The following is a 24347-nucleotide window of genomic DNA, read 5'->3' as shown; positions in this document are numbered from 1 at the left end:
CTGCAGTGTGTCTGTCTGTCTGCCAGCTTCCTCCTGGGCACTTGAAGTCTGACTGCACTGTTGAGAAAGGCTGGGGCATACACAGCACCCTGCAAGCCCAGTAAGGACCAGAGGAAGACCCAACACCAGGGGCCTTCAGGCTGCTGCCTCAGGGGGTGTCCAGCAGCCAAAGAAGATGGAGGGAATTAGCAGTCCTCCTCACCCCCCACAATGCCAAAGTATCAACTTCAAAACTCTAATCTTCCATCCAGAATCACAGGCAGCAGAAGGCTGGAGAGATAGTTCAGTAGGTAGGTGCCTGCCTTGCCATGCGCATGGCCAGGATGGAGACTCTGTACCACCTGGTGGGAGCATGAAGACACCAGGGAAATTGGTCCCCCCAGAGGGGTGGGGGGGATAAAATCATGCACATATGAGGCCCTGCTGTGACAAAAAAAAAAAGGATGAGTGAGGGTTCAAGTGGGGTGTTCTACCTTTAAGGGTCCCCTCCCCCAGCCATGGCCCTGACAGTTCCCACTGAAATAAAGAGGAGCTTCCATGGTTGAGCCCATAGGTGTGGTTCGATGAGGGTATGGGGACCCCACCTTGTGGGAACACAGGAAAGGTGGACTGGGCAGATGGCTCAGGAGTGGAACTTGGAGGGGCTCCCAGGCAAGAGCTCAGAGCCACCTGCCTGGTGATTAAGGGCCCCAATTTCTACTGCCACAGAGCAGCCCCTTCTCAGAAGCATGGGGTGCACAGTTTGGGGGGGTGGGGTTTGACAAAAGGAGCACGACAACCCTTTCTTCTTGGAAACCATGCAGAGTCACAGGGTTTCCCAGCACCCTTTGGGAGACAGAGACCAGCATCCTGGTGCCCTGTGCCCCTCACCCCGATTGTCCATTCTGTTACTTCCTTCAGCCTCTCATTTCAGAAGCCATCGCTGTGCTGCCCCAACGTGCCACAGCCCACACTACGTCCCGGAAGCCGCACACAGCCTGCCAGCCACTCCCCGCAATACTGGGTCTAAGAGACAAGGCCACTGATGGAGCGTGGGGGCTGGGGAGATGGGCAGGAGCCCCTCTGAGATGTCAGATCAGGGGGCCTCACTGGAGTCCCCAGGTCCAAGCAGCCAAGGCAGGAAGACTGAGGCAGCCAGAGGGACAGGTCTGCACCCAGAAGGGAAGGGGCCATCAGTGCACTTTGGGGTTCTACAGCTTCATGGCTGTGGGTTTGCTGAAGAACAGGAGTTCAGAAAAGAGAGAAGAGAGGGAGCAGAGAAAGGAGAGAAGGAGTGGAAGTGGCTGAGGGAGGAGGAGAGGAAGGAGGAGGGGCAGGAAGGAGAAGAGAGGGGTGGGGAAGGATATAGTGAGGAGGGAGGAAGAAGAGATTGTTTAGTTTAGAACTATGAGTTCATGATGTTGCTGAGAGGTGACTCGCCCTATAAATAGGTTATGAGTATGCACTATGTTCTGCCGTTGAGTGAATTCTACAGTTGACTATATCTTGAAGTGGAAATATTCCCAAAGGAAGAAGAGATTTATTCCCTCCAAACTCCATTTCTACCCACCCCCACCACCACCACAGGTGCTGTTCCTGGGTCTTCCAGACCCAGCTGGGAGTCGGAGGGGAGTGGAGGAAGCTGGGGGAGATGTGGGTGAGAGGTGGTGAGAACCCTTCAGACCAGCTCACACTGAGCCAAGGTGCTGACACAGCTGTGCAAGGAAAATTGATGGGGGGTTCCCAACCTAGCAGGGAATCTGAAATCAGGCTATGGTTTCCTTTTTGCTGACTGGAATTTTCTGACTTTCTTCCAACCATCAGGATAACTTGGGTCAAGGCAGTGGATGCCTCTGGACACAGGAGCCCAGGCCCCGGGGGTGTCTGAGACAGGGAACCCTTCTCCTGGGGTCACTGAGCTCTGGCTGGCATCAGGGAGCCAGTGGAGCCCTAGATCTGGTTCCCTGCAAGTTCCCTGGGGAACTTGCTCTCTTCAGCTCCTAGCACAGTGTAAGCAGACACTGCCCCACTGTCAGCATCAGGTGGGTGCACCTGTCAGGATGTCACACCTCATACCAACATTGAAGATCAGGTGACCAGTACACCCCAGTGACCTAGTCCACTGGGTCCCTGTCACCTGCTGCCTCTCTGTGTATTTTGTCTATGGAACAGGAAGGAGGGTGAGGAAAATGATGTTCTCCTCTTTCCTGGTGGTCTAGAACTGTGGTTCTAAAACTCATGTTTTGTTTGTTTGTTTTTTAATTAATAATTTAATATTGACTTACAAAATTACAAGATCATAGGGTAAAACTAGGCACCATTCCTACCACCAGAGTTCTGAACCCCCAATCCCTCCACTGTAAGCTACAGCAGTTCTCTTAAGGTTGCAGATAATGGGTTAACTATTATTTCTACAACGATCTTTCTATATTTTTATATATTTGTCCCCCCCAGTTTTTCCCCATGGGCCCATCTTCTTTTCCTTTCCAGGTCACATCTACATCTATCACTACATCCAAATGTCCCTCCCTTTTTCCACTTCTCTCTCCAGGTCCTGACGGAGTTGGAGTTCAGAGCCCTCTGCTCATCTTCCCCCCATCATTTCTTCCCCACTGGGTGTATGGATCAAAATTCTTTTGGGGGTGTAGAAGGTGGGAGTTTTGGCTTCTGTAATTGCTTCTTTGCCAGACCGGGGCATTGGTAGGTCAATCCATACCCCCAGCCTGATGAAAATCATAGTGAAATGGCCTGGACAGGGTCAGAACTTCAAGGTGCCCCCACCCTGCTCGTATGAGGGAGGTGAGAGCCTGTCTCCAGCTGGAACTGGGACCAGGTTGGTCCAGTATGCAAGCTAGGTGAGGACCACTGCCCTGGAGCTGCTGCTCAGAGGGTGGTCCACGGGCCCACAGTGCCAACTGCCAAGCTCACCAGCAAAGCAGGCCCTACATTTCTCACCCAGGGAAGCTACTTGCAGGCAAGGTGTGACTAGGCTTGAAAACTGTGCTTGATGCATGCTGTGCTACCCAGACATTTCCTTGGTCACTACACATGACATCCTGCCAGTCCTCAAGGGTCCCAGCAGTAGATGGATATCTGCTGGTGGCTCCTTAACCACTGCAGCCCAGACTTGGATGGCTCAGGTGGTCTGAGCAAAGCACCTGGTTCAGGATACACCTGCTAGCCTATCCAGATCCTCCCCTGCCCTGGGTTCGCATTTTACCCAGGGGTGCTGGGACCCAAGAGCTGACTGTCCTCCCTCCACCCTCTAGGTAGCCCCAGCATCCCAGCCCAGCCAGCCCCACCTGTTGGAATGTTCTATCTGAGGCTGCTGTGGAGTCTTCCCCATAGGCCCTGGCCAGTGACACCTGAGACTCACCTCCTGTAGGTAAGCTTAGTGGCTACACCTGTCTCTTTCCCCCTTCAGAGATCTCAGGCTGGTTCCTTCCTCCTGGAGATTCTACCACAGCCCACTCTGTCCTCCAGGCAGGTCCCATCCCTGCAAAACATCCAGGATCCTAAAAAGCTCCAAGAGATTCCATTCTTCCTCCAGTTTCACCCACACTAATCCTGTTCTTTAACAGATTTTTGCTGGTAGCATATACTGGAGTGACAGGAAGGCTATCTCTGGATAAGTGCCCCTGCCCTCCTCCATAATCTGACTACATCAAGGATCAGGAGAAGACAGGATGGGGGTGGGAAGTCCTGAAGAGGAGTAAAGAGTGAAGTCGAAGGGATGGAGGGCAGCCACCCACCTCCACATGCAGAGGTGGGAATTAGCAGAGGTAGAGAGAGCAATAAAGCCTTGTGCAGCCAGAAGCTCCCATTGACAACAGGTGGATTTCATGAGCAAATCCCCACTGCACACAATGAAAAAACCTGAGATACACACATAAGCGTGCTGGAGTACCTTCATCTCTGTGCATATTTGTATAGAAATCTGTATAATCTCTGCATTAACATGCATTGCATTAGGCTAGTGGGAACAAGGAAAATCCTTGGAGTCACAGCACTGAGATATGCAGGAGAGACACAGATATCCCAGAGGCAAGCAGCAGACGAATTCACCCCAGAGACATTGACCAGGACACTCGCCCCCAAGGCTCTGGGTGCAGGGCAACTCCAGATCTGACCTGCATGGAAGTCAGCTAAGGAGCCCCAAGTAGTTGGGCTCCTCAAAGTGCTGTGTTGTCACTTCATAAGTTAGGGGGAGCACACCTGAGAGGGGGAAGTGGGGAGCCAGCTGTGTCAGCAATAGCACTGGGGTCTGGGGGAACCCCACCAGCCTCAGACCAAGGCATTCATTTCAAGGGAGCCCAAGGAGCCCCTTCACAGCCAGCAGAGATTCTGGAGACCCCTTGGGGAGACACCCACTTCCAGTGCAGGCTGCAGGGGGTTTTCAGTGATGGGTGGGAAGGGCAGGGCACAGGAGATTCACAACACAGAAGCCTCCTGAGAAAAACTCAGCACATGTAGCAGACTCAACCTCAGAGCCACACTGCAGGCATGAGAGCAGCAGTGGCGGGGCATAGGATAAAAGGCGGGGAGATGGTTCCTGGAGTAGAGTGCAGGACTTGGGGGGCTGAGACACTGCATGTGACTCCTGGAACTAAGTGATATGGAGTGGTGCTCTGCCCTCTGGCTCTCTTTCTCACTCACAAAAGTAAATATGTAAATCCTTAGGAATGAAAAAAAAATGAGGCTGGGTGGTGGCACACTCAATTGAGCTTATACTTTGTGGTGTGCAAGGACCCAGGTTCAAGCACCTGCTCCCCAACTGCAGGGAAGTCTGCAAGTGTCCATCTTTCTCTTACTGTCTATCTTCCTCTTTCCTCTCAATTTCTCTCTGTCCTGTCTAATGGAAAAGAAAGTTTAAAAAGGCGGGTGTGCTCTAGGAACAGTGGATTCACTAGGCAGTCACCAAGTCCCAGCAATACTTCTAATGGCAACTTAAAAAAAAAAAGAGAGAGAGAGAAGAAGGTGGAGGAAGAAGAGAAGAAAAAGAGGAGGGGACCCTAAAGCAACCAGAAGGACAGAAATCACTAAAGTTGGGGCAGAAATAAACAACATTGAGAATAAGAAAACCAAACAAAAGATCAATGAAAGTAAATGTTGGCTCTTCGAAAGAATGAACAAAATTGAAAAACCTTTAGCCAGACTCACAAAACAAAAAAGGGAGAAGACCCAAATAAATTGGATACTAAATGAAAGAGGAGATATGACAACAGACACCGCAGCAATTCAACATATCATGCAAGGCTTCTATGAACAACTATATGCCACCAAGCTAGAGAACCTGGAAGAAATGGACAATTTCCTAGATACCTACAAACTTCCAAAACTAAGTAAAGAGGAAGTGGATAACATGAACAGACCCATCACAGCTAATGAGATTGAAACAGTTATCAAAAAAATCCCTAAAAATAAAAGTCCTGGACCAGATAGTTTTACAAATGAATTCTAGAAAACCTTCAAAGAAGAACTAATACCTCTACTTTTAAAAGTCTTCCAGAAGACTGAAGACACTGGAGTACTCCCTGCCAGCTTCTATGAAGCCAACATCACTCTGATACCAAAAGCAGACAAGGACACAACCAAAAAAGAAAACTACAGACCAATATCTCCGATGAACATAGATGCGAAAATATTGAACAAAATTCTAGCCAACCGGATACAGCAGTATATTAAAAAGATTGTTCATCATGACCAAGTGGGGTTTATCCCAGGCATGCAAGGTTGGTTAATATACGTAAATCAATCAAGTGATCCACCACATCAACAAAAGCAAGACCAAAACCCACATGGTCATATCAATAGATGCAAAGAAAGCCTTTGACAAAATACAACATCCCTTTATGTTCAAAACACTACAAAAAATGGGAATAGATGAAAACTTCCTGAAGATAGTGGAGTCTATATATAGCAAACCTACAGCCAACATCATACTCAATGGTGAAAAACTGGAAGCATTTCCACTCAGATCAGGTACTAGACAGGGCTGCCCACTGTCACCATTACTATTCAACATAGTGTTGGAAGTTCTTGCCATAGCAATCAAGCAGGAGCAAGGAATTAAAGGGATACAGGTTGGAAGAGAAGAAGTCAAACTCTCCCTATTTGCAAATGACATGATAGTATACATAGAAAAACCTAAGGAATCCAGCAAGAAGCTTTTGGAAATCATCAGGCAATACAGTAAGGTGTCAGGCTACAAAATTAACATTCAAAAGTCAGTGGCATTCCTCTATGCAAACACTAAGTTAGAAGAAATTGAAATCCAGAAATCAATTCCTTTACTATAGCAACAAAAACAATAAAATATCTAGAAGTAAACCTAACCAAAGAAGTGAAAAACTTGTGTACTGAAAATTATGAGTCACTACTGAAGGAAACTGAAAAAGACACAAAGAAGTGGAAAGATATTCCATGTTCATGGGTTGGAAGAATTAACATCATCAAAATAAATATACTGCCCAGAGCCATCTACAAATTTAATGCTATCCCTATCAAGATCCCAAGCACATTTTTTAGGAGAATAGAACAAATGCTACAAATGTTTATCTGGAACCAGAAAAGACCTAGAACTGCCAAAACAATCTTGAGAAGAAAGAACAGAACCGGAGGCATCACACTCCCAGATCTCAAATTGTATTATAGGGCCATTGTCATCAAAACTGCTTGGTACTGGAACATGAATAGACACACTGACCAGTGGAATAGAATTGAGAGCCCAGAAGTGAGCCCCCACACCTATGGACATCTAATCTTTGACAAAGGGGCTCAGACTATTAAATAGACACACTGACCAGTGGAATAGAATTGAGAGCCCAGAAGTGAGCCCCCACACCTATGGACATCTAATCTTTGACAAAGGGGCTCAGACTATTAAATGGGGAAAGCAGAGTCTCTTCAACAAATGGTGTTGGAAACAATGGGTTGAAACATGCAGAAGAACGAAACTGAACCACTGTATTTCACCAAATACAAAAGTAAATTCCAAGTGGATCAAGGACTTGGATGTTAGACCAGAAACTATCAGATACTTAGAGGAAAATATTGGCAGAACTCTTTTCCGCATACATTTTAAAGACATCTTCAATGAAAAGAATCCAATTACAAAGAAGACTAAGGTAAGTATAAACCTATGGGACTACATCAAATTAAAAAGCTTCTGCACAGCAAAAGAAACCACTACCCAAACCAAGAGATCCCTCACAGAATGGGAGATGATCTTTACATGCCATACATCAGACAAGAGTTTGATAACCAGCATATATAAAGAGCTTGCCAAACTCAACAACAAAACAACAAATAACCCCATCCAAAAATGGAGGGAGGACTTGGACAGAATATTCACCACAGAAGAGATCCAAAAGGCTGAGAAACACATGAAAAAATCCACCAAGTCTCTGATTGTCAGAGGAATGCAAATAAAGACAACAATGAGATACCACTTCACTCCTGTGAGAATGTCATACATCAGAAAAGGGAACAGCAGCAAATGCTGGACAGGGTGTGGGGTCAAAGGAACCCTCCTACACTGCTGGTGGGAATGTCAATTGGTCCAGCCTTTGTGGAGAACAGTCTGGAGAACTTTCAGGCTAGAAATGGACCTAGCCTATGATCCTGCAATTCCTCTCCTGGAGATATATCCTAAGGAACACAACACATCCATCCAAAAAGATCTGTGTACACATATGTTCTTGGCAGCACAATTTGTAATAGCCAAAACCTGGAAGCAACCCAGGTGTCCAACAACAGATGAGTGGCTGAGCAAGTTGTGGTATATATACACAATGGAATACTACCCAGCTGTAAAAAACGGTGACTTCACCGTTTTCAGCCAATCTTGGATGGTCCTTGAAAAATTCATGTTAAGTTAAATAAGTCAGAAACAGAAGGATGAATATGGGATGATCTCACCTTCAGGCAGAAGTTGAAAAACAAGATCAGAAAAAAAAAAACAAAAAACACACAAGTAGAACCTGAAATGGAATTGGCATATTGCACCAAAGTAAGACTCTGGGGTGGGGGTGTGTGGGTGGGGAGAATACAGGTCCAAGAAGGATGACAGTGGACCTAGTGGGGGTTGTATTGTTTATGGGAAACTGGGGAATGTTATGCATGTACAAACTATTGTATTTACTGTTGAATGTAAAACATTAATTCCCCAATAAAGAAATAATAATAATAATAAAGCCAGAGCTGAGCAATGCTCTGGTAAGGGAAAAAAAAAAAAAAAAAAAGAGGAGGGGAACAGGTAGAGAAGGGGAAGGGGAAAAAAATCAAGGACCAGGGGGTCAGGCAGTAGTGCAGTGGGTTAAGCACACACAGCAAGAAGTGCAAGGACCAGCTTAAGGATCCCAGTTCAAGCCCCCGGTTCCCCACTTGCAGGGAGTCACTTCACAAGTGGTGAAGCAGGTCTGCAGGTTTCTATCTTTTTCTCCCTTCTCTCTGTATTCCCTACCTCCTCGATTTCTCTCTGTCCTATCCAACAACAATGACAGCAATAACAACAACAATAATAACCACAGCAATGATAATAAAAAAAAAAAAAGGGCAACAAAAGGGAAAAAAATAGTCTCCATGAGCAGTGAATTCATGGTGCAAGCACCAGCCCCAGCAATAACCCTGGAGACAAAAAAAAAAAAATCAAGGACCAAAGAAATATCTCACTTGGCTAATGAGCTGCATTGCCATGTGTGCAACCCAGGTTCAAGTCTGGCAAGGAAGCTTCAAAACTATCTTCTCTCTCTCTCTCTCTCTCTCTCTCTCCTTTCCTCTCTGCCTTCTCTGTCTATAAATAATATGCTGAAAGCTTAGGAAGAAATAAAAGAAGAAATCAAACCTATGGATGGGGTCAGAGAAACAGTTCACCAGGCAGGGCACCTACCTACCTGCCTATGAGTACAGCCCAAGTTTGAGTCCCCGCACCACCTGAGAGTGTCATGGCATCCACATCCAGGGAAGCTCTGGTGTGGTGGTTTCTCCTCCGCACACAAATCCACTCGTCTCTGAGTTGAAAAGCTGAGCAAGTATGAGGCCCTGGCTCTGGAAAAGGAAAGGAGAGAAGGGCAGGCAAGAGGTGAAGAGAGTCCATAACTGTTCGTCCTACTCTGGTTTCAGCTGATAGCTCTCTATGCCCCTGTCTCTGGGCTAATACACGCATACAGAACCCACAGAGAAGGAGTGGTGACCTGCTCAAAGCAGACAGCTGCTGAGAAAGCCAGATGAGAGAGAGGCTAGGGCTTCCCCCATGGGCACCCCAGGCCACCCCCCTCTCAGCCCAGACCATGAGGGGCAGGCTAAACGCCATCAGAACCAGAGCCCCTCCACTTACCACAGAGCTGATGGGCCCACACATCTAGCCCAGGGCCTGTGGGGTGCAGGCTGGCAGTGAGACCAGCAACTCAAGAATGGAGCTTGGATTGCATAGTGGTCACTCTCCGTACCCTAGCCTGGCCCCTGCATGACCCTGCACCAGTGCTCAGAATGCCCAGCCAAGCAAACCCAAGTGCAGGTAGCAGGAGTGGTGGTTTGTTTGCCAGTGCTTGCTGCAGCCCTGAAGACTGAACACAAGCTCTCACACATGTGCCCTGCTACCAAGTACCTTCCCAGGCCAGGTCTTTATGTTTTCATCACTAGGGTTTCTTCACTCTGGGCTGACTTTTTCAGAGAACAAGAGATAGAGCTAGAAACAGAAACAGAGGAAAAGAAACCACAGCAGCTAAGCTTTCTCCAGTGCACCAGGACCTAGGGTCAAACCTGAGTAGATTTTCTTGGAAGACTCAATTTTTATTTTAGTTTTATTTATTTGTTTGTTTATCTATTTGATAGGCAGAGAGAAATTGACAGGGGAACAGGAGCTAGAGAGGGAAAGAGAAAAAGGCACCTGCATCATTGCTTCACCATTAGTGAAGCTTCCCCCAGCAGGTGGGGATCTGAGGCTTGAACCTAGGTCCTTGAGCATGATAACTTGTGTCTTCAACTGGGTTGCCCAGTTGTTCTCTGTTGTCCATTCTTCAAGCAGGCAATCTCATGCACAGCTTAGCCCAAGCTCTCTGAAGCTAGCCCACCAGTGGTAAGGACCCCATAGGCCCTGATGTGAGGGCACCTCTGGCCCAAATCTCACAGGCAGAGGGGGCCTTTGGGGCAGGGATGGGACAGGGGCTGGGGTGGTAGCTTTGATCTGTTGCCAGACGGGAAAAGGGGAGGACATACTTTTTTCAGACAAGCTGTTGGCTTCCCAGCTGACTCTGGGCAAAGAAAGAACTATTCCTGGAGCCATCTGTTCCCAGCACGGGGCCAGGGTGGGGCTTGGGGCTTCCTGCAGCTCCAGCAGCCAGACCCAGTTTCAGAACCGGAGACAGCTGCCCCCCTGGATTATTTTGGGAAGAGGCTCAACTCCCAGGCACCCCAGCCTTCGAGGCATTTCCCACCACTGTGAAGCTGTATGCACACCCAGCCCCAGGCTGCCAGTTCCCTCTCAGGCTCTGGCCGCCTTCCAGCCCAGTCCACTGCAGCTACCCTGTCTCCAGAGCCAGCTGATATGAGCAGAAGGAGAGACAGAGAGGCTGGATTCAGGGGCTCCCTGCCCTTTCTGTCCCTCCACTCACCACTGGTGCCCAGGCCTGGTACAACCTCCTTTGTCTCCTCCTTCTGTGTCTCCTTTGTGATGACAAGCTCCTAGGTGGGTTCGAGGCAATTCACACTTTGGAAAGAACTGAAAAGGGCCAGGAGGTGGCAGTACTATGTGTTAAGTGCACATAGTACTAAGGACCCGCACAAGGATTTGGGTTTGAACCCCCACTCCCCACCTGCAGGGGGGATGCTTCACAAGCAGTGAAACAGGTGTTCAGGTGTCTGTCTTTCTCTCCCCTCTCTATATCCCCTTCCCCTCTCAATTTCTCTCTGTCTTATCAAATAAAATTATATATATGAAAAATGGCTGCCTGAGTGGTGGGTTAATAGTACAGACACCAAGCCCCAGAAACTGAGGCAAAAAAATAATTATTGAAAGGAGTGGGAGGAACCCAGGGCTCTTGGGGAACTGGCTTGGGAAAGGCTGTGAGGCTAGAAGACAAGGTCTGGCCACCACACTGAAGAGGCTGGAAAATGGGCCAAGATCCAGCAGGATGGGGCTGTGACCAGGTATCTAGGACAGAAAAATGTCCCTTTGGTGTGGAATCTGGGTGAGAGGAGACAGGCCTGGAGCCCTGCTGGACCAGAGGCCTATGCTGTCCTCAAGGCAGAGGGGAGAAGGGCATGCATTAGAGAGGCAGGCAAGGGGCGGGGGGGGGGGGGGAGGTACAGAAAGGCAGGACTCAGTGTCCAGAAGGGAGAAGGCAGAGGATCCACATGAGCTTCCCATCCCAGGTCTGATGGCCAGGAGGCTGAAGGGAGGGGCAGTTAGGAGATGGAGAGCCTGGGGGTAGGAGAAGAGAAGGGTTCTTACAGGAAGCTGTGCCCTAGGCAGTCAGCCACATGGGTCTGCCCAGGCAGGAGAACAGTCGGTCCAAAGCTAGAGGGAGGAGGATAGGAGTTACAGCCTAGCAGGTGCAAGACTTCAGTTTTGTATCTGGAGATGGACAGTAGCCATAGCCAATCAGTAATGTGAAGGTCCTGACACTACTGAATTGTGTGTGCTTGGACATGCTTACAAGGCTAGATTTTTATATCCTGTGTATTCTAGCACAAAACAAAATTAAAGGAAGGACCAGGGAAGGATTCTCAGAGAGGAGAGAGAGAAGTTTGAGGTACAGAAGATATCACCAAGAAAAGAGTGTGTGGTGAGGTGGGAAGAGCTCTCACATAAGGATCTTCCAGGAAGGCAGAGAGGAAGGAGCCCAAGGAATCCCAAGGGAAGAAGAAACAGGGAATCCTGGCCCTGCAAACTCAAGGCATCCTGAGTCTGTGCTGCCTGCAGAGGCTGAGGCTGAAATGGCACCCTCAACTCAGGCAACTAACGGGGTCTATGTTGAGGACTGGGAGCCAAAGTGCATGGCTTACCATACTTCAAGCCCTGGTTCAAGCCCTAGCATTATGTGAGAGCACCAGGGACAGCACCATTAAGCATACTAGGGTGAAGGAGTGGGGTTTTAGTGTCTTTCTCTCAAAACAGAAAATGAAAAATGGGCTGGGAGGTAGCTCAGGGTATTACAAATATATAAGGTCCTGGATTCACTCCCCAGAACTACATTAAAAATAAATGAATGAATAAATAAATAAACAGACCCCTCTTCCAGTCACAGTGGAATAACAAGGTTTAGATTTACCTTCCTGCCTTCCAGACAAGACATATGTAGACAGGCCCTGAGCCAGGGGAGGAGGTGGGTGGGGCTCTGCTCCCTGCCTTCTGCCATCTGGGTGGGGGATTGGGAGTTGGGGGAAAGGGGGTATGTGAGGAGGCCTCAGTACAGCCTGGGCTTGAGGAGACAGCTAGGACTGTGGATGGGGGGATGGAACAAGGGACCAGAGAAGAGGACATGGTAGTGGGAGAGAACTCCAGAGATCTGCAAGAATTCCCTGCTGCCACCACACACACCTGGAGTTTCTGGTCAAGGATGTGATAGAGTTTCCTCGCCTGTCATCCTGGGGGAAGAGTGGCAGAAGAGGAGCAAAGACAGTCCCTTGGGCTCATGCAGGGAAGTGTGTAACCCACCAGCCACAGAGGAAATGCTTCCCAACACACAGGGCATGGGGAGGGTCTTTTGGTAGCTATTGCCTTGGGGATGGGTCAAAGTGGCCCTAGACTATAGTGCACTCTGGACTCAGGCTAACAAAATGTAAACAAGCCCCCAAAGGGATGAAATCAATTCTAAGGAAACACATTGTGTATCAGATGGACACCGACAACATCTAAAGGAAGTTTTTAAAAAATCAATGTTCAACAGCATAAATTTCCATATTATCCAACCTCCAATTAAAAATTATCAAGCAGCAAAAAACAAACAAACCCATAATTCACAACTAAGAGACAAATCAAGCAAAAGAAACAACACAGATGATAGCAATAGTAAACAAAAATGTTAAAATACTGTTATATGTGTACTCCATATGTTTACAACGGTGGAAGAAAGTACAAGGAGAGAAATGAAAGATATTTCAGAAGACCCAAAATAAACTTCTTAAGATGAACAATAACACTCTGACACGAAAAGTACAACAGATAAAATTAACAACAAAAGCACCACCTGAGACTAGATCTGTGAATCTGAAACCATAGCAAGGTAACCATCACAAAAGGAGTTGCAGCCAGTCTCACCAAAGTGTCCTGGAACTGCATCTCTCCAGAGCGCTGTCCCACTAGGGAAAGACAGAAGCAGGCTGGGAGTATGGATGGACCTGCCAATGCCCATGTCCAGCAGAGAAGCAATTACAGAAGCCAGACCTCCCACCTTCTGTACCCCATAATGAATTTTGGTCCATACTCCCAGAGGGATAAAGAATAAGGAAGCTTCCAATGGAGGGGATGGGACATGGAACTCTGGTGGTGGAAGTTGTGTAGAATTGTATCCCTTTTATCCTCCAATCTTACAAATCACTAATAATAAAAAAAGAATGAGTTGTAGGAAGAAAAAACATATAATAAAACAACCCAGGGGACAGTAATGAGCAGCTTAACATGTATGTACATAGGTCTGAGGAAGGAGGAGGTAAATAGGACAGAAAAAAAAGTCTAAAAAAATAATAGCCAGGAGTAGGGCAGTAGTGCAGTGGGTTAAGCGCACATGGTGCGAAGCACAAGGACCAACATAAGGATCCGGGTTCGAGCCCCAGGCTCCCCACCTGCAGGGGAGTCGCTTCACAAGCAGTGAGGCAGGTCTGCAGGTGTCTGTCTTTCTCTCCCCCTCTCTGTCTTCCCCTCCTCTCTCCATTTCTCTCTGTCCTATCCAACAACGATGACAACAACAGCAATATAACTACAACAATAAAAAACAAGGGCAGCAAAAGAGAAAATAAATAAATATTAAAAATTTTTTTAAATAGCCAAGTGTCCCCAATTTTGATGGAAACTGATCACAGATACCAAAGGTTCTACAAACACAAAACAGAAGAAACATTAACAATCCCATACTCAGACACATAACATGGAGCTAGGTGGTGGCACACCCAGTTGAGCGCACATATTACCATGCGTAAGGACCCGGGTTCAAGGCCCCAGTCCCCATCTGTGGGATGTGGGGGGAGTTTTGAGCAGTGAAGCAGCACTATAGGTCTCTCTTTTTCTCCCCTTTCCCTTTCAATTTCTATCTTTTTAAATTTTTATTTATTATTGGGTACAGACAGAAAAATTAAGAGAGGAAGGGAAGATAGAGAAGAAGAGAAACAGACACCTCCAGCACTTCATCACTCATGAAGCTTTCCCCCTGCAGTTGGGGACAGGGGCTTGAACCTGGATCCTTGGGCACTGTAGTGCATACATTTAACCAGATGTGCCACAGCCTGGCCCCCAGTTTCTCTCAGTCTCTATGAAAAAACAAAAAGAAGTTAAAAAAAAAAAAGACCATCATAGTCATATTGCTGAAAAACAATAAACTGAAAAATCTTAGAAGCATCTCCCAAAGATGACATAGATAAATAAAAATAAAAGTGAAAGTTGACTTCTAATTGAAAATCCCATGAGCCAGAACACATGGGAGCATCAGGTATAAAGCACTGAAAGGGCGGTAAAAAAAAATGACACTTCAGTGAAAATATCTTTCAAAAGTGAAAGTGAGGGTGTTTCCAGACATATGAAGCACATTGACGGCCCACTGCACACAGTGTTAACGGAAACCACTCAGGAAGAAAGAAAATCGCACTAGGTGAGGGGGGAAAATGAAGAAGACTGGAAATGAGGCACACAGGCCACAGCAATAGTTCACCAAGTAGGGTACCTGCTGTGTGTGTGTGTGTGTGTGTGTGTGTGTGTGTGTGTGTGTGTTCTGGGTCTGTGCCCTGGCACTATGTGGGAGGTGCTATAGTGACAGAGGAAACCCCTGTGCTGTGGTCTCTCTCTCTCTTTACACATTTCAGGACCACCTGCCAGTCTTTCATCAGGTGGGGAGGGGGGCTCTGGCACAGCTGGGTCTCATTTGTTCGTGCCTTTCACATGTCTGCTCAGTATTGACAAGTGAGTCTTTCTACTCCTCTCCTGACATCTGCATCACTGAGGTGGCACTCCGTCTCAGGGGGCCTTACATTCTCGCCAGCTGGGATCGTGCACGGAATATTTTGATCCATCAGGATTATTTTTTTTATGTACTCTGACAACTACTATGCTGTCAGGGCTCAAACCTGTGGGCCACACCATGGCAAAGCACAAAGCCTACCCAGAGAGCTGTCCAACTACATATGGCTGTTGTTTATTTCTATAGAGACAGAGACATTGGGAGGGGATAGAGAGGGAGAGAGAAAGATATCTGCAGACTTTCTTCACTGCTTATAGAGCTTCTCCATATCCAGTGGGGACTGGGCCTTGAACCCAGGTCCTTGTGCACTTTAATGTGTGAACTTGACCAGGTAAGCCCCTAGTTTCTATTTTATTCTAGCAATTGAGTTTCACACCTGTACAGCTCCACTGCTCACAGGAATCTCCCACTCTCTGTTTCTCTCTCTGTCTCTCTTTTCCAGATAGAGGGTGAGAGAGAGAGAAAGAGCAGGGAAGACACCACAGCACTGCTCCACCAATTTAAAGTTTCCCCTTTGCATGGTGCTCCCAGTTAGTGCCAGGGCTCAGCTGAACCAGGGGCCTCAAGTATGATAAAATATGTGCTCTACCTGGTGGACTATCATCCAGGTGCTGGCCTGGTGCAATTTTTTAAAAAACAGTAAACTCACTTCTCTTTGGATCATGTTACAAAAAATTTTACCAAAAGTATAGATTATAAATATTTACGGGGTGGGGTTATAGCATAATGGTTATGCAAAGAGACTTTCATGCCTGAAGCTCTCGAGTCCCAGGTTCAATCCCCCACACCACCATAAGTCAGAGCTGAGCAGTACTCTGGTAAAAAAAAAAAGAAAGAGAGAAAGAGAGAAAGAAAGAAAGAAAGAAAGAAAGAAAGAAAGAAAGAAAGAAAGAAAGAAAGAAAGAAAGAAAAAGAGATTTATGGGAGGCCAGGCAGTGGTGCACCTAGTAAAGGGCTTACTTTACAGTGTGCAAAGACCTGGACTCAAGCCCTTGGTCCCCACCTACAGGAGGAAAACTTCATGAGTGCTAAAGCAGAGCTGCAAGTGTCTCTCTGTTTCTTTCCCTTTTTTTATTTCTTTATTGGGGAATTAATGTTTTACATTCAACAGTAAATACAATAGTTTGTACATGCATAACATTCCCAGTTTTCCATATAACAATACAACCCCCACTAGGTCTTCTGTCATCCTTCTTGGATCTGTATTCTCCCCACCCACACACCCCAGAGTCTCACTTTGGTGCAATATGCCAATTCCATTTCAGGTTCTACTTGTGTTTTCTTTTCTGATCTTGTTTTTCAACTTCTGCCTGAAGGTGAGATCATCCCATATTCATCCTTCTGTTTCTGACTTATTTAACTTAACATGAATTTTTCAAGGACCATCCAAGATCAGCTGAAAATGGTGAAGTCACCATTTTTTACAGCTGGGTAGTATTCCATAGTATATATATACCACAACTTGCTCAGCCACTCATCTGTTGTTGAACACCTGGGTTGCTTCCAGGTTTTGGCTATTACAAATTGTGCTGCCAAGAACATATGTGTACACAGATCTTTTTGGATGGATGTGTTGTGTTCTTTAGAATATATCCCAAGGAGAGGAATTGCAGGATCGTAGGGTAGGTCCATTTCTAGCCTTCTGAGAGTTCTCCAGACTGTTCTCCACAGAGGCTGGACCAATTGACATTCCCACCAGCAGTGTAGGAGGGTTCCTTTGACCCCACACCCTGTCCAGCATTTGCTGCTGTTCCCTTTTCTGATGTATGACATTCTCACAGGAGTGAAGTGGTATCTCATTGTTGTCTTTATTTGCATTCCTCTGACAATCAGAGACTTGGTGGATTTTTTCATGTGTTTCTCAGCCTTTTGGATCTCTTCTGTGGTGAATATTCTGTCCAAGTCCTCCCTCCATTTTTGGATGGGGTTATTTGTTGTTTTGTTGTTGAGTTTGGCAAGCTCTTTATATATGCTGGTTATCAAACTCTTGTCTGATGTATGGCATGTAAAGATCATCTCCCATTCTGTGAGGGATCTCTTGGTTTGGGTAGTGGTTTCTTTTGCTGTGCAGAAGCTTTTTAATTTGATGTAGTCCCATAGGTTTATTTTTTTTAATTTTTTAAAATATTTTATTTATTTATTCCCTTTTGTTGCCCTTGTTGTTTTACTGTTGTAGTTATTATTGTTGTTGTCGTTGTTGGATAGGACAGAGAGAAATGGAGAGAGGAGGGGAAGACAGAGAGGAGGAGAGAAAGATAGACACCTGCAGACCTGCTTCAACGCCTGTGAAGCGACTCCCCTGCAGGTGGGGAGCCGGGGTTCGAACCGGGATCCTTATGCCGGTCCTTGTGCTTTGCGCCACCTGCACTTAACCCGCTGCGCTACAGCCCGACTCCCGTCCCATAGGTTTATACTTACCTTAATCTTCTTTGTAATTGGATTCTTTTCATTGACGATGTCTTTAAAATGTATGCAGAAAAGAGTTCTGCCAATATTTTCCTCTAAGTATCTGATAGTTTCTGGTCTAACATCCAAGTCCTTGATGCACTTGGAATTTACTTTTGTATTTGGTGAAATACAGTGGTTCAGTTTCGTTCTTCTGCATGTTTCAACCCATTGTTTCCAACACCATTTGTTGAAGAGACTCTGCTTTCCCCATTTAATAGTCTGAGCCCCTTTATCAAAGATTAGATGTCCATAGGTGTGGGGGCTCACTTCTGGGCTCTCAATTCTATTCCACTGGTCAGTGTGTCTATTCACGTTCCAGTACCAAGCAGTTTTGATGACAATGGCCCTATAATACAATTTGAGATCTGGGAGTGTGATGCCTCCAATTCTGTTCTTTCTTCTCAAGATTGTTTTGGCAATTCTAGGTCTTTTCTGGTTCCAGATAAACATTTGTAGCATTTGTTCTATTCTCCTAAAAAATGTGCTTGGGATCTTGATGGGGATAGCAATTAATTTGTAGATGGCTCTGGGTAGTATATTTATTTTGATGATGTTAATTCTTCCAACCCATGAACATGGAATATCTTTCCACTTTTTTGTGTCTTTTTCAGTTTACTTCAGTAGTGACTCATAATTTTCAGTATACAAGTCTTTCACTTCTTTGGTTAGGTTTACTTCTAGATATTTTATTGTTTTTGTTGCTATAGTAAAGGAATTGATTTCTGGATTTCAATTTCTTCTAACTTAGTGTTTGCATAGAGGAATGCCACTGACTTTTGAATGTTAATTTTGTAGCTTGACACCTTACTGTATTGCCTGATGATTTCCAAAAGCTTCTTGCTGGATTCCTTAGGTTTTTCTATGTATACTATCATGTCATCTGCAAATAAGGAGAGTTTGACTTCTTCTCTTCCAACCTGTATCTCTTTAATTCCTTGCTCCTGCCTGATTGCTATGGCAAGAACTTCCAACACTATGTTGAATAGTAATGGTGATAGTGGGCAGCCCTGTCTAGTACCTGATCTGAGTGGAAATGCTTCCAGTTTTTCACCATTGAGTATGATGTTGGCTGTAGGTTTGCTATATATAGACTCCACTATCCTCAGGAATTTTCCATCTATTTCCACTTTTTTGTAATGTTTTGAACATAAAGGGATGTTGTATTTTGTCAAAGGCTTTCTTTGCATCTATTGATATGACCATGTGGGTTTTGGTCTTGCTTTTCTTGATGTGGTGGGTCACATTGATTGATATACGTATATTCAATCAACCTGGCATGCCTGGGATATACCCTACTTAGTCATGATGAACAATCTTTTTAATATACTGCTGTATCCGGTTGGCTAGAATTTTGTTCAATATTTTCGCATCTATGTTTATCAGAGATATTGGTCTGTAGTTTTCTTTTTTGGTTGTGTCCCTGTCTGCTTTTGGTATCAGAGTGATGTTGGCTTCATAGAAGCTGCCAGGGAGTACTCCAGTGTCTTCAATCTTCTGGAAGACTTTTAAAAGTAGAGGTATTAGTTCTTCTTTGAAGGTTTTGTAGAATTCATTTGTAAAACCATCTGTTCCAGGACTTTTATTTTTGGGAAGATTTTTGATAACTTTCAATTTCATTAGCTCTGATTGGCCTGTTCATGTTATCTACTTCCTGTTTACTTAGTTTTGGAAGTTGGTGGGTAACTAGAAAATCGTCCATTTCTTCCAGGTTCTCTAGCTTGGTGGCATATAGTTGTTCATAGAAGCCTCGCATGACATGTTGAATTTCTGCAGTGTCTGTTGTGATAAATCCTCTTTCATTTAGTATCCAATTTATCTGGGTCTTCTCCCTTTTTTGTGAATCTGGTTAAAGGTTTGTTGATTTTATTCACTCTTTTGAAGAACCAACATTTACTTTCGTTGATCTTTTGTATGGTTTTCTTATTCTCAATGTTCTTTATATCTGCCCTAACTTTAGTGATTTCCCTCCTAGTTGCTTAGGGTTCCTTTGTTCTTCTTCTTCTACGTCTTTAAGGTGTGCGATCAGGCTGTTTATTAGTGCTTTTTCTTGTTTCCTAATGTGTGCTTGTATAGCTATGAGCTTCCCTCTTAGTTCTGCCTTAGATGTGTCCCAAATATTTTGATAGCTTGTGTTTTCATTTTCATTGAACTCTCTAAACATTTTGATTTCTTCCTTGATTTCCTCTTTGACCCAGAAGTTGTTAAGAAGTGTACTGTTGAGCTTCCACATTTTGGGACTGTTAGTAATCTTTTGTTGAGTGTTAAGTGTTAGTTTATTTCCACTGTGGTCTGAGAAGATGCTTGGGATGATTTCAATGCTCTTGGTTTGGCTGATGCTGTCTTTGTGGCCTAACATATGGTCTATCCTTGAGAATGACCCATATGGATTTGAGTAAAATGTGTATTCCAGTTTCTTGGGATGAATGACTCTGAAAATGTCCAATAGTTCTAGTTTATCTATCTCTTCGTTTAGCTCCCTTATGTCTTTATTGATTTTCTGCCTGGATGATCTGTCAAGTTGAGAGAGTGGGGTGTTGAAATCCCCTACTATGATGTGTTGCTGTTAATATATTGCTGTAGCTCTTTCAGTAGAAGTTTGATGTATTTGGATGGCTTCTCATTGGGTGCATAGATGTTAATAATTGTTAAGTCCTCTTGATTGACTGATCCTCTGAGCATTAAGTAGTGTCCATTCCTATCTTTTTTAATCTTATCTATTTTAAAGTCTATCATGTCAGATATGAGAATAACTGTTCCTGCCCTTTTTTGTGGGCCATTGGCTTATATGATAGTTTTCCATCCTTTCACTTTAAGTCTGTGTTTGTCTAGTTGAGTTAGGTGAGTTTTCTGTAGACAGCATATTGTTGGGTTGTATTTTCTGATCCATCTTCCTACTCTGTGTCTTTTAATAGGTGAATTCAGGTCACTGACATTTATTGATATCAAAGATTGAAGATATGTTAATGCCATTCTTATAGAGTTTTAGAGTGTTCTGATATATGTCCTATTTATGGTGGTCTCATTGTTTATAGGAGACCTTTCAGAACTTCTTTCAGGCCAGGCTTGGTTGATTCATTCAACTGTTGCTTGTCTGAAGGTTTTGATGCCTCCATCTAGTCTGAATGGCAGTCTAGCAGAATATGGTATTCTTGGTTGAAAGCCTTTCTCATTGAGTACTCGATATATATCTTGTCATTCTCTTCTAGCCTGTAGTGTTTGTATGGAGAAGTCTGCTGCTAATCTTATGGATTTTCTTTGTAGGTGACTCTTTGTTTTTCTCTTGTAGCCTTCCGGATCCTTTCTTTATCCTTATTCCTTTCCATTCTAAGTATGATATGTCTTGGTGTCTTTAAGTCTGGGTTAATTCTGTTTGGGACCCTCTGGGATTCTTCAATCTTTATGTCTTTGATGTTGTCTAGACTAGAGAAGTTTTCAGCTATTATGGCCTGGAGAATGCTTTCTTCCTCTCCCTCTCTTTCTTCCTCTGGTAGGCCAATAATGCATATATTGTTTCTTTTGAAGTCATCCCATAGGACTCTGTTGTTGTTTTCAGCAACTCTTAATATCTTTTTGAGATCTCTTACTTCCTTTTTAGTTGTCTCTAATTCGTCCTCAATCTTGCTAATTCTGTCTTCAGCCACATTTATTCTATTCTCTCTGCCCTCTACTGTTTTCTGGAGTTCATCTATTTTGTTCCCTGTTCTGATACTGTTTTAGCTTGTTCAGCTAGTTGTGTTCTTAGCTCAGCGATTTCAGCTTTCAGCTCTCTAATAACCTTGAGATAATTAGTGTTTTCTTCCATAGTCTCATTTGTTTTTCCTGTATTTCTGATTACAATTCTTTCAAATTCTTCACTCACTCCTGTGATTATTTCCTTAGCTAGTGTTTGGATGTTGAACTCCTTATTTTGTGCATCACCCTCTGGGGGGCTTTTAGCTGGAATCTTGTCCTGGTTTGTTTCTCCAATATTTCTCCTTGTTTTAACCATTTTATATATTATGTTGTGAGTCCCCTCTCTCAGTACTTCTCAAATTACTGATCACTATTGCCTGGATTGACTTGTGTCTAAGTAAGTTAATTAAAGGGTTCACAGTGGTGGAAGTTAACAGTTGTTTCAATAGTATTTTAATTCCTGAGTTGGAGTTCAGTGGTTTAAAAGCCTCTTTTTTTTTTCTTCCCTGTAGGCTATGGGAGCCTGAGGGCTTTTAAACTATATGTAGGCTTCTTAGCTTAATCACTGACTCCTGACCAAGACATAAAGCAGGGTGTGGCAGAGATAATCCAGTGCTTATGCAAAGAGACTTTCACAGCCCCACAGGTATGCCACCTAGGTATAGGTCTTTTCCTGAGTTTCCTGGTTAGATCTCTGTCCCGTAGTGTCCCTCCCTGCTGCTGCTCCAGATTCTGAGGGCAGTAGCAATGGAGACTCAGAGTTGCACTTGGTGAGTCTCTGAGGAGTCCTCTCCTCCCTTCAGCTGTTCCCTTGTAGGTGGAATAGACTGGAGGTGGTGTCTCAACTGACAGACTGCTGGGCTGTTACCAGCCACTTAACATCTCCTTAGGCTCCTCTCCATCACCAGCCACACGTGTTTGTACTCACCGGTGTTTTAGTGGGTTCCTATAGTCATTCTAGTCCTGGATTGTTTCAATCCCAGGTGGTCTCTTTAAATATTCCTAGTTGATCCAGGACAGGAGAGGAGAGAAAGAGATCTGCTGCTGCTCATAGCTCCACATCCATAAGTCTCTCAAATAAATAATTTCTTAATGAACGGTTTAAAAAATATGAAAAGAGAGAGAGAATGCGGATGGATGGGAAAGAGGGAAACTTCTGTGGTGTGAGATATGTGGGTCTATAGTGTCACAGAGGAAGCATGAACCATCAGCTTTCTGCCTCTGCTCTGCTCCCAGGGACATACTCAGGGCCCGGACACTTACAGAAATGTGAATCTCAGCATCAACCTCTAGGCCTTCCCTCCATCCCAATTTGGCTGTCTCTACGCAATAATCAATAACTTTAAAACGTTTTTAAAAAATAGAGTTAGACTAGGCAGAAGGTGCAAGACAGAGAAGGAGATGATGCCGATGGCAGAGAGCAGAAGATGCAGAAGAGGGAGAAGAAGATGATGGAGATGGCTGAGAGGCAGAAGATGCAGAAGAAGGAGAAGAAGATGATGGAGACGGCGGGGAGGCAGAAGATGCAGAAGAGGGAGAAGGAGATGATGGAGACGGCAGGGAGGCAGAAGATGCAGAAGAGGGAGAAGGAGATGATGGAGGTGGCGGGTAGTAAGAAGACACAGAAGAGGGAGAAGACGATGATGGAGATGGCTGGGAAGCGGAAGATGAAGTTCTCTCTCTTCTGCATCTTCTCTTTCCCCGCCATCTCCATCATCTCCTTCTACATCTTCTGGATCTTCTCACTCCGCACCATCTCGATCATCTCCTTCTCCCTCTTCTGCATCTTCTCTCTCCCCGCCATCACCTTCTCCCTCTTCTGCATCTTCTCACTCCCTGCCATCACCATCATCTCCTTCTCCGTCTTCTGAATCTTAAGCCTCCCCATCATCTCCATCATCTCCGTCGCCCTCTTCTGTATCTTCTCCCTCCCGCCATCTCCATCATCTCCTTCGCCCTCTCCTGTATCTTCTGCCTCCCTGCCATCAACATCATCTCCTTCTCCCTCCTGTGTCTTCTGCCTCCTCGCCATTGGCATCTTCTCCTTCTCCCTCTTCTGCGTCTTCTGCCTCACCGCTATCAACATCATCCCATGACCTTTGGCATGCTCTTTTTGAAGATCGCTAGTAGGCTTGTTTTAGTTATATTCCAAAGGACACATTACTACATTAGTTAGTTTAGCCTAACCTCTTATATGCAGGTGGACCTACATTATTGTCAGAGGAGATGGTGTCACGCCTGGAAAAAAGAACCTGAAAGCTGGATCAGGGAAGAGTTTACCTCCCAAATATGGGAAAGTTGTATAGATATTGTTGACTGTAGACCCCATCGATTTGTCCTGGTGCCCATATTCACCTTAGGAGCCCATGTGACCATCGCATCCCTGTGGGTCTGAGCTCACATTCTGTGGTCATCAGTAGGAACGTTCCAAGCTGCCCCAATATCAGGACCCATCTTCCTCAGGTGTAGCCTGGAGTATGTTGTCCAGCCTTCCTTCAGAGGATGGAACATTCTCGACCATTGTTGATTCTCGTTGAGGGCAAGGTCCTATATGGGCTCACAAAGGGGTCTATTGTGTTGTTCCTGATGGAGATGACCAGTGACAGGTCCCGGGAGATAGGGCATATGAACATGTGTCCATAAATTAGGACAAAACATATACCTGAAGTAAAATTGCACAATAGTGAGTTACTAAATGAAGCAAGCAAGTAGAAAGACCTAAAAAGACACCATAAGGGCCGGGTGGTGGCGCATCTGATTGAGCGCACCTGTTATAGTGTGCAAGGACCCAGGTTCAAGCCCCTGGCCCCCACCTGCAGGGGGAAAGCTTCACAAGTGGTGAAGCAGGTCTGCAGGTGTCTCTCTGTCTCTCTGTCTCCTCTCTATCACCCAGGCCCTCTCAATTTCTGGCTGTCTCTATCCAATAAATAAATAAAGACAACAAAAAATAAAATAAAATAAAGACACCATAAATGAAAGTTCCTAAGGAAAGTTTCTATTTAGACCTAGACACCCTCCTCACCTACTTCCTATTACAGTTCTCTCACTCACTCCAAAGCTAACCTTAGCAAAGCAAGG

General features: G+C 45.2%; 1 long non-coding RNA gene across 1 annotated transcript in view; it reads left to right on the top strand.

Moving 5' to 3' along the window:
* The window catches only part of LOC132538020 (uncharacterized), a 33543-nt gene that overhangs the window by 4186 nt on the left and 5010 nt on the right, over nucleotides 1-24347 (top strand). Inside the window, exon 2 of the long non-coding RNA XR_009549429.1 lies at nucleotides 3249-3364. This is a non-coding gene — a long non-coding RNA (uncharacterized LOC132538020). The remainder of the gene's footprint in view (nucleotides 1-3248; nucleotides 3365-24347) is intronic.

This window comes from Erinaceus europaeus, chromosome 4 (assembly GCF_950295315.1).
Source record: "Erinaceus europaeus chromosome 4, mEriEur2.1, whole genome shotgun sequence".
Lineage (NCBI taxonomy): Eukaryota > Metazoa > Chordata > Mammalia > Eulipotyphla > Erinaceidae > Erinaceus > Erinaceus europaeus.
Note: the sequence above shows the minus strand (reverse complement) of the source record. Positions and strands in the feature narration are given on the sequence as shown.